The following is an 8,127-nucleotide window of genomic DNA, read 5'->3' on the forward strand; positions in this document are numbered from 1 at the left end:
TGAAATCAGGTAACGTGATGCCCCCAGTTTTATTTTTGTTTTTCAACATTTCCTTAGCAATTGGGGTCTCTTCTGATTCCATACAAATTTTTGGATTATTTGCTCCAGCTCTTTGAAAAATACCGGTGGAATTTTGATTGGAATGGCATTAAAAGTATAGATTGCTCTAGGCAGTATAGACATTTTAACAATGTTTATTCTTCCATTCCAAGAGCATGGAATGGTTTTCCATCTTTTTGTGTCTTCTTCAATTTCTTTCATGAGTGTTCTGTAGTTCCTCGAGTACAGTTCCTTTACCTCTTTGGTTAAGTTTATTCCCAGGTATCTTATGGTTCTTGGTACTATAGTAAATGGAATCGATTCTCTAATTTCCTTTTCTGTATTTTTATTGTTAGTGTATAAGAAAGCCACTGATTTCTGTACATAGACTTTGTATCCTGCCACATTGCTGAATTGTTGTATGAGTTCTAGTAGTTTGGGGGTGGAGTCTTCTGGGTTTTCCATATAAGGAATCATGTCAACTGTGAAGAGAGAGAGTTTGACTTCTTCATTGCCAATTTGGATACCTTTTATTTCTCTTTGTTGTCTGATTGTTGTTGGTAGGACTTCTAATACTATGTTGAACAAGAATGGTGAGAGTGGGGATCCTTGTCATGTTCCTGATCTCAAAGGGAAGGCTGCAAGCTCTTTCCCATTGAGGATGATATTTGCTGTGGGTCTTTCATAGATAGATTTTATGAAGTTCAGGAATGTTCCTTCTATCCCTATATTTTGAAGCGTTTTAATCAGGAACAGATGCTGGATTTTGTCAAATGCTTTTTCTGCATCAATTGAGAGGACCATGTGGTTCTTCTCTCTTTTCTTATTAATTTGTTCTATCACATTGATTTGTGAATGTTGAGCCATCCTTGTAGCCAGAGTTTCATTATTTTTATCTTTTCTTGTTTCTCAGTTTTCTAGGCAAAACATAATATCTTAAAATAATCATAAGGGTTTTTTAATAGTGAAATTTATTCATCTTTTTAAAGATTTTATTTATTCATTTGTTTATTTGACAGACAGACACCACAAGTAGGCAGAGAGGTAGGCAGAGAGAGGGGGGGGGGAAGCAGGCTCCCCGCTGAGCAGAGAGCCCAATGCAGGACTCATTGCCAGGACCCTGAGATCATGAACTGAGCCAAAGGCAGAGACTTTAACCCACTGATCCACCCAGACACCCCAATCATAAGGTTTTGTTTTTTTTTTAAAGATGTTATTTACTTATTTGAGAAAGAGACAACACAAGCAGGGAAGGGACAGAGTGATATGAAGAAGCAGACTCTCTGTTGAGCAGGGAAGCCAGTGTGGGGCTTGGTCCCAGGATCCTGAGATCATGACCTGAGACAAAGGCAGACACTTAATGGACAGAGCCACCTAGGTTCCCCCTTAAGTTGTTTTTTTAACAGATTAAAAAAAAAAAATTGGCAGGGAAATAATTGAAGATTCACATGCAACTCTAAAAAATAATACAGAGAGACAGAGAGATCCTATGTATCCTTTACCCAGTTTCTCCACATAGTGACATCTTGCAAAAACAACACAATAGCACAACCAGGATATGGACTTTGATACAGTCAAACTAAAACAAGATTTCTTTCACACCAGGATCCCCCAGGTTCCTTTTTATAGACACACCCACTTGTCTCTTACTTCTACTCTCTCTTTAACCCTACTCAGACCCTAATCTTTTCTCCATTTCTGTACTTTTGTCATTTGAGGAATATTATAAATAGAAGCAAAGAGTAAAAAGCCATTTGCAATTGGCTTTTTCACTCAGTATAATTCTCTGGAGATCCATTCAAGTTTTTGTGTGTACCAACAGCCTATTGCCTTATAATGTTGAGTGGGGATCCCATCGTTTGGATAGTCCAGTTTGTTCAATCATTCACCCACTGCCGGACATCTGGGTTGATTCCAGTTTATGATTATTATAGATAAAATTTCAATGAACATTTGTGTACAGGTCTTTCTCTTTGTTTCTCTGGGGTAAATGCCTAGAAGTGTAATTGCAAGTTTGTACATTCAGCATTTTGAATAGGATAGTACTTTCCAGAGTGGTTGTATCATTTTCCATTTTCACTAGTAATGTACAAAAGCAACTCCGTTCTTCTCCATCCTCATCAGCATTTGGTGATATCATATTTCTTTTTGCTTTTTGCTTTTTTTCTTTCTTTCTTATATTTTCACTTTATCCATTCAAATACGTGTGTAGTGATATTTCCTTGTGATTCTACTCCCCACTTTTCTAACAGCAAATGATGTTAAACATTCCTCCTCATGTGCTCATTTGCAATCTATGCATCTTCTTCAGTGATACGTCTCTTCATAACTTCTGCCTTGTTCTAATTGGATTGTTTGCCTTGTTACTATTGAGTTTTAAGAGCTCTTTTCTTTTTTTTTATTCTATGTGGTTGTTCTTTGTTAGGTAAGCAGTTTGCAAATATTTCTCCCACTCTATACTGTGTGTTTTCATCCTGCTGCCAAGTCTAAGGAGTCTTTGCCTAGCTCCACATCATGGAGTTTCTCCTATTTTATAAAACAAGTTTTAGTTTTGCATTTAATTTCATGATCCTGTTTGAGTTAATTTCTGTGTAAGGTGTGAGGTTTAGGTCAAGATTCCTTTTTTTTTTTTTTTCTCTCTCTACAGATATCCAATTGCTCCAGCACCATATGTTGAAAAGATTATTTTATCCCCATTGAATCGATCTTACACCTTTGTAAAAAATCAGGTTGGGGGGCACCTGGGTGGCTCAGCTGGTTAAGCGGCTGCCTTCGGCTCAGGTCATGATTCCAGGGTCCTGGGATCAAGCCTCGCATCAGGCTCCCTGCTTAGCGAAGAGGCTGCTTCTCTCTCTCCTTCTGCCTGCTGCTCTGCTTACTTGTGCTCTCTCTCTATCTCTCTGTCAAATAAATAAATAAAATCTTTAAAAAAAAAATTAGGTTGGAAGAAGAGTGTGGGTCTATTTGTCCTTTTGTTATTTTGGTTCTAGATCTAAGTGTCTATACCTTAAGCAGTACCACACTACCTTAATCTTGCAGCTGTATAGTAAACTTAACCATTAACTTGACCTGCTGTCATACCTCATGGTCAGGTTACCAGGGCACCTTCTGACAGCCTTGCGAAGGTGGAACTCCAGGCTCCTCACTCATATTTTGCACTGTGTTTGGAGATGAAATCATAGTATTATCTGTGGCATTTGGCTGCGGGAGAGTAGTTATTGTCTAAACTTACCTGTCTTATCGAACTCCTCTCTAGTCCTTGGGATAGAAGGAGCAAGCTTTGGTTGGGTTTTTTTCTGTCTGCACACATTGGGTTTAGGTCAACAGCTTCTTAGCTCCAAGCCTGAGAAATAGCCGGCAAAGAGAAAATCCAAAAAACTCATCACCACGTATTTCCTTGGGTGTCAATGTGTCTAGCTGGTCTACCTCTTTCTCTCCACCTTTCGGAGTCTCTTCATGTTTGTCTTATGTGTAATGTCCAGGGTTTTTTTTGTTATACTTTGCCGAGGGAATTAGAAAAAGTGCATTTACTCCATCTTCTTGAAAACCAAGGTCTCCTTTAAGATTTTTATCTTTCATTTCTATTCTTATCTAACCAGATTAAACTGTATATCAGAACAATATTGAAGAGAATAAGAAGGAGGAGGAGGAGGGGAAAGTACTCTTGTTATAATTCTTACTTTAAAGATAATGCTTTCTTTAAGGTTTCATATGTTTTCAGAACATTAGGAGAATGTTAATATGGAAACTTTTATTTTACCATTAAAGAGATAGGAATTCATTTCATCTGTTATGGAAGTGATTATCTTCATTTAATTAAGAATTTTTATAAAGAATGGATTATGCACTTTAAACTGCCTATTGAATAGACAATGAGAAGATCATAAGGCTTTTTTTTAAACTTTCATTTATTAATATAATGAATAAAATATTCTAACACCAAAGCATCTTGACATTATAGCTTAACTACTACTAGGTCATGATGTATCAATGCCATGTTGAAGTTGGGATTCTATTTCCTAATATTTTATTTTAGATATTTTAAATTGATATTCAAAAGAGTGATTCATCAGTGATTTTTTGTGCTACGTTTTTGAGCTATTTTTTTTATTAGAAAAAAATAAAAGCTTTAATTTAAACAGGATTATTGGTTCTTTCTAAATAAAGAAATAATCTTTTAGTATTAAGAAAATGATGATTATATTTTTTACAAGAACAGTATCCAAATCTGTGGAATACAATCATATTAAGTCTATAGGAAGTGCTAAAAACTCATCAGATTTCATAACCTTCTCAAGGTAGAGTCCCAGTCACTTATCTAGATCTAGACCAGTACATGCCAGGCTTTATGCATTCATGAATACATGCATCAGTTTGTTCATACATGAGCCAAGCACTTAACACAATGACCCATTTTTCAACTTAAGAAATTATGTTTCAAATAGATGAAGAATCTCAATCCAGGGCACACTATTTCTAGGAATTATCATTCTTCACTGTTTGATTCTGTGGTTCATTAGTCCACTGACCAGAGTAGAGCAGCCCAAGACTATGCACTTCCTCTGGGGACAGTGCACAGGATATTTTCTTCTTAAATACCCGATAGCTGCTCACACAGGCTCTCCAGAGGAACAGACACACATTGCACTGACTGCTTTCTTCATTTGCCATACTGTTGGACTGTGGCTGCAGTATGAGTCACAAAGAATTTTTTTCATTGGTTTTCCTACTTTAATGCACAGAAACATGGGTGAAGTCTCACTTTCTTCTTCTTTTGAAGAAATATCTTCAACAGATACTTGAATTCTCTTTAGTAAACCTAACTGAATTTTCAAACTCATTTGCATGCTTTGGTGTTTGTAGTCCAGAGCGGATTCTGAAGAATTGTCTGGAGACTCTTTGTTCCTATTTGCTTCTGTAGGAGAGGCCGGTAGCAGTGCAAGGGACGCTCACCCAGGTTTTATCTGGCTTTTTATTGCTTTTGGTTGAGGGATCACCTACCTAGGAAAGAGAATTACTAAGAGTGATGTATATTCCCATTGGCTCAATACTTTTGCCACCATTTAATTCTGCTTTCTATAACTTTTCAGATAAATGTGACCTCTCTTTGTTTTTATTAAGGTAATATTCATGTGTTTAAATTTATCTAGATCTTCACATACGTTGTATGTGTTTTCTACATGGCTTTCTGGGGAACCAGACTGCTTGTCCATGTCTAGCATTATATCTTACTTCTCATAGGTTTCTTAATCTATGGCTCCCTTCAGTTTAACATTAATATCTGCTACTGAAAATTTCAGGGCTGCCTGCACCTGCATTTCTGTTGCAGAACTATTATTCATGAGTTGACTTTCCTTACCTCTTCTGGGTCAAGAGAAAAGCAATCTTTTGATGTGTCTCTTTTGTCCATTTCATTAACAGCTTCAGAAGAAACTTCTTCCAAGTCAACAAAGGCAACATCTTCCCTTAAAAGTAAATTTTCTTTGGCTATAGATTCAAATGGAGCATGAGGGTCAGAAGGTTCCTTGCTGACCTTAGTTACTGTGATAGATCCATTGGTTTGTTCCAGAGAAGATTCCAGTGTCTTTAGCTTTCCTGACACAGAGCTGTCTGAGGGCTTTGTATGTGTGTATTTTGTTGACTTCTCTAAAGGTCTTGTTTTGGAATCGGAAGAGATGGTTCTCTCTCCATTCTGCTGCTGTTTTTCCCTAATGAGAGATTTGAACTCACTGGACCATGGAAGAGATTGTTTTGCTTCCATTGCCCTCTACAATGGATTCAAAAATGCCTTGCCATGGCCTGGAGAATGGGGAAGATCAGCCTCCAGAAAGACTATCAACCCATTCAGTAAGTGTTTGAGCTATTTTTTGATGTCAATGTAATCTTAATTTCATTTTTAAAAACTGAAATTCCTTTTTTATTTTTCTCAGTTCCCATGCTCTATGACAGGAAAAGTCATATTTTAAAGTTTCCTTATGTAAATATTGCACATTTCTTGTTGCTTTTATTCCTAGATACTTCATTTGCTATAGTAAATGAATTTCATTTTATTGTCTTTCTTCGAACATGCTGTGAAATTATCTAGGCCTGATACTTACCTGGGTATAGTTATTAACCAAATTTTTAATTTAATTTAATTTAATTAATTAATTATATATATAATTATATATATAATTTATAAAATAAATTATTATTTATTATAAAATAATTTAATTATGTATATGAGATAGCTACAAAATATGTATATTTCATAGCTATCTCTTTGTGCTATAGACCTTTGACATTGAAAGCACTGTACACTTGTTCTACTGTCTACTTCCTATAAATATATTGAAGTAAGTCACTCTACAACTGCTAGCATCTTTTTGGTGAAAATACTTAGTTAAACTATGTTCATTTAATTTTGAACACAATGGACAATTTTCAAAAATTGGACAATGCTCAAGTTTTATTTATATTTTTGGTTTCTTTAAATAGATATTGGTATAAGAAAGGAAATGATGGAAGAGATTCAGAAACTTTAGAAAGAAAACAGCAGAAAGCCAGAAGGACATTAACTGGACATGGGTAATTAGGAAGAATAAATTATTTCAAGTGACACTGAAATTTTGCAAATGCGTAGGTGGACAGATGAAGCACTCTGGGCAAACTTGTGAGCATTAGGATGGGAGATATATGGACGTAGTTAGAAGGGTGTGCAGCAGCCAGCCCTGGCCCTGTAGCTCACAGGCTTCTCGTAAATGCTTTTTGAATGACTGTTAGATGAATTCCATACCCGACACACCGAATCTGATGTGGATGTTTTCAGTGGTCCTGTAACCTTAAACCTGTGGGGCACTTTCAGTTTACAAAGCGTTTTCATATGCTGGCCCATTAATCCCCACAATAAAGCATGGAGTAAAATATCATTAAAGCCCTCTTACAGCTGAGGAAATGAGGCTTAGAAAGATTAAGTTCTTTACTTAAGTTCTATGTTTAGTATGAGCCAGAGATGAGGTTTAAGCTTGAGTGTTTTTGAAGCCAGAACCTGGGCTCTTTCTCTTAGTGCAGAATGTTCCAAGTAAAAGTAGCCAGCTATCTCAAACACATCTGAGAAAATCATAATGTCTGGAAAGACACAAATAATTGTAGAGCGCGTTAAAAATGAGAGCACGTCAGCTATAGGCAAGAGACTCACAAAGGTTGGGACACTGTTTCTCTGTGACCAACACAGAGGGAAACTCAGTGCTGTACCTAGTGACTGAATGATTCCGCAGAGGCTGGAGTGTGCTGGAAGGATAAAGATTTGTTTGGGAAAAAAAAAAAAAAATCAAATGCTGGAATTATGATAAAAGAAAGACCAGTATTTGGGAACAAATTTCATGGAAGAGTTAAGGATATTGGGAAGCAAAAAGGATTCCACAGGATTCTTCTTGTGGAAAAGATCCTACTTTCTATCAACTACAACAAACTAAAATATCTGAAGAAGCTAAAATAATTTAACAACTAATATTCTTTTTTTAACTTTATGATACACCTTTTTACAGTGTTTTATATATGGGTACAGTATTGGTGAAGTACAGTATTTACAGGTGAGTGGGGTTTTGTTGATGGAATATATTGTTTTTGAGAAATTTTAAAATTCCTCAACCTTGGTTTCTTTGCTTTGGTTTTTGTTTGGGGTCATCTTTTACCAGTCTATCAGACAGTCTTTGCACACACCCTATACCAGTCACTTTTTCTTGGTTCCCTTTTAGCTTTTATTTCTTTTTTATTTTAAAAGGTTTTCTCCCTTTGCTTATTCTGTTTGTCTAAAGAAATTATCTGTGTGCCTAGGTTAATACTGTTGTTCATTTATTTCATATCTTTTTCTACGTGCTATCACCTCATTTCCGAATTTTTCTATTTTAGATTTATGCTATTGTTTTTTATCTTCTATCATTTTCTTAGTTTATTTTTGCATGTTTGGAAACACATGGTTTATTTGTTTGTTCTTTGCCATGCCTTTTGGAGTACTTTTGCTTCCTACAAAGTCAATATTCTATTTCAATGTATATTAAAAAAAAAAGAGTATGGGATTTAATTGTGATAATTTGTGCTGTGCTATTT

The 8,127-nt window shown here is 35.8% G+C and overlaps 1 pseudogene; it reads right to left on the reverse strand.

Annotated features, from left to right (window-relative positions):
• Window positions 1-4,630: 4,630 nt before the first annotated feature.
• Window positions 4,631-5,800, reverse strand: LOC116881272 (annotated as a pseudogene).
• Between the last annotated feature and the right edge of the window lie 2,327 nt (window positions 5,801-8,127).

Source organism: Lontra canadensis, unplaced genomic scaffold (genome assembly GCF_010015895.1).
Source record: "Lontra canadensis isolate GAN:19392208 unplaced genomic scaffold, GSC_riverotter_1.0 scaffold73, whole genome shotgun sequence".
NCBI classification, from domain to species: Eukaryota; Metazoa; Chordata; class Mammalia; order Carnivora; family Mustelidae; genus Lontra; species Lontra canadensis.